Source organism: Rana temporaria, chromosome 7 (assembly GCF_905171775.1).
Source record: "Rana temporaria chromosome 7, aRanTem1.1, whole genome shotgun sequence".
In the NCBI taxonomy this organism is placed as follows: domain Eukaryota; kingdom Metazoa; phylum Chordata; class Amphibia; order Anura; family Ranidae; genus Rana; species Rana temporaria.
In genome coordinates, this window is record NC_053495.1 from 163,399,204 (window position 1) to 163,402,102 (window position 2,899).

The 2,899-nt window shown below is 42.3% G+C and overlaps 1 long non-coding RNA gene across 3 annotated transcripts; it reads left to right on the forward strand.

The window, feature by feature from the left end:
* The first annotated feature begins 1,133 nt into the window (after nt 1-1,133).
* Nucleotides 1,134-2,240, forward strand: LOC120945848. 3 transcript variants are annotated; one of them, XR_005750624.1, is made up of 3 exons: nt 1,134-1,274; nt 1,396-1,849; nt 2,015-2,240. It is a non-coding gene; the product is annotated as an uncharacterized LOC120945848 (long non-coding RNA). The 3 variants fall into 3 exon arrangements; XR_005750623.1 differs by having other exon boundaries at nt 1,136-1,529; nt 1,710-1,849; XR_005750622.1 differs by having other exon boundaries at nt 1,138-1,849.
* The last annotated feature ends 659 nt before the right edge of the window (nt 2,241-2,899 follow it).

Sequence of the window (2,899 nt, forward strand, 5' to 3'; positions counted from 1 at the left end):
TTCCAGACATATTACATGTATGCGGAAAGCAGACCCGGACCTCCCCCTGGGGCGCCATATTCGAGACGCCCATGGTGGGATGATCCCTAAAATCAAATTCCTCATTTTGGATAGAATACACCCCAACAGTAGAGGGGGCGACTGGAATAGGACCTTGCTGCAGAGGGAGACAAGATGGATAGCCATGCTAGATGCTACTAGAAAACCAGGCCTTAATGAAATAGTTAGCTATCGCCCTTTTCTGGAGGGGTTTTCCTCCGGGGGATGGGAGGAATAGATTTCTCCACATCCATCCCCATACGACCATTTTTTGTACACTCATTTGCTGTATAATGCTTCGCGGGTGAGGGTATCTATTTGGCCCCCACCTGACGCACGTGGGGGGCATATCATGCGCACCTACGGTTCACCACCTGGGTTTTGTTATGTTTGCCCCCCATATTTGCAGTAATTACTGCTTTCTTGCGTCAGCGCACACTCCATGCCGGCTCCTTCCCATTATTTGGGCGATATCCGGCACGCCCTGTGCGAAAGGCCCTCTCCATCTCCCTTCCTTCTTTCTTTCTTTCCCCCCCCCCCCCCCCCCCTTTTTTTTTTCCCCCGTATTGATGGCATTGTCATCCTAATTCGGGTTATATACTTGTGTAAGGGTGGATTGGCACTGGCAAAATCACTCATTTAAGTGATATCTCCTCCCTTTATTATTTCCAATTTTTAATTTAATTTTATTTTCAATTTTTAATCAATGTCATATATGGAATCACCATATTGACATTGATATAATTGCGACTTTATACCCGTCTGCCGCGATTGCATCACCATGCCAACGCTACTACATGTGTCATTGCAGCAATGGTGTTACCATGCTGATCGACACATGCGACGTCCATACTTTTGACTATCATGGCGTCTGTTAAATGTATTTGGACTGTGCAGGCAATAATTGTTCGAGTGTAGTCACCGCATTGATATCAATGTGCTGGTGTCCACTTGCGAGTTTCATCACAATAGCGTCATTTCCGTAATTGCGTCATTACGCAGCGCATACGCGCGCGCATGCGCCTATGCCGCTAATGTACTTTATTCAAGCCCATCCCGTTTTTTTTTGGTTTTTTTTTTTTTTTTTTTTCCAAGACGCAATTGCGTCACTACGCAGCACGTGCGCGCGCGCATGCGCCATAGCCACTAATGGACTCTATTTAAGCCCATTGCAGACACTATTGTCTCTGACTGTCATGGCGTCTGCTGGACTTATGGAGACTTCTCACATGCAGGTAGGACCACTGGTTGTTGATGTTTGGCTTATTGTTTGTTTTTGGTGCTGTGCCTTTATGCACACTTCACCAGACTAGCCATACATATTATTTATATATACTCCTAAATTCCTTTTTCCAGTGATCTCTGCCTGCGATCACCCAGCAATCCACCCTTCCTGAAACATAGGATAATCTGGGTAGTTTGTCTCCTTGTGGCTGAACTTTTGTTCTCTGGCACATGCATACCCTCTCCTATATGGATTCCCATATCTGGTAAGTTACTCTCCATTTTTGGATTACCAGCTCTATGGGGTTACTCTTTTTTGCTATAAATGTGTGTCTGCATTTAACTCTTTGAATGCAACAAATAATGATATATGCATATTATATATATATATTATTATTTTTTTTTTTTTTTTTTTTTCTTCTTTCCTCTTTCCCTTCCTTCCCTAGGCGTGGACCTTTTTGGTAGGCTATGATTGTATATCCTCCCCGTGAACACAGAGACATTGATCTCCATATACAGCATTTTCCCCTTGTTTTTGGCGTACTTTCACACTGAGACAGGACTCTATCTACAGATCTTATTGACTGTAAGTAACTCATATCTGTTTTGATAAATGACATAGTTGTATGGCTGTCCTTTTCTTGTCTCCCCCTTCCCCATGTTTTTTAACAATTTCGGTCACTAGAGTTGTAAATATTGTTTAAGTTGAATTTTTTCTATGTAATATGTGTATATATCTCTTTTCTAATAGACATGTATTTCTCTGACACAATGATCGTCTGTAATACCCCTTGAAGAAGGATCACAGATACCGAAACGGCTGTCGGGTTGGACCAATTTTTGTCTCATGTCTGTTTTATTGCTTTACAAATAGGATCTGTATACCACTTGCATGTGGTTTTTTATCCTTGCTAGGACACTGTACGATGTCCTTACTTAAATTGTTTAAATAAATTTGCTATATATTTTTCTACTCATTCACGTGTTTGTGTCACTTATAAAGTCCCACCCTTGAGGGGGTATTTCATGTTTTTTCCATAACTCTAGGGATGTGGTGACTTACAAACACTGACATTCTCCTGATTGTGGGGTCCCTCTTTTTCGCTGACTAAAGTTAGGGCACCCAAAACGACGACTAAATTTGCGACGGGAAACTAGACTAGCGGTGATGTAACGAATGCGAAAATCCGTTGTGGATCGCCGTAACTCCTAATTTGCATACCCGACGCTGGTTTACGACGCAAACTCCCCCCAGCGGCAGCCGCGGTACTGCATCCTAAGATCCGACAGTGTAAAACAATTACACCTGTCGGATCTTAGGCCTATCTATGCGTAACTGATTCTATGAATCAGTCGCATAGATAGAAACAGAGATACGACGGCGTATCAGGAGATACGACGTCGTATCCCCTTTGTGAATCTGGCCCATGGACTTTAAAGACGAATCCATAGCATTAAAGTACAAAATGTATTTTTAGTTAAGTTTAAAATTCACATTGTTGACATGACATGTTAAAAACTAAAAACATGGTGTTTGGTCTAAACAACGCTCGCACCACCTAACACAACCAACTATTACCATAGTGAAAAATATCACTCAAATGATTCAGATGGAGTGATATCAGTAGAAGGCAGA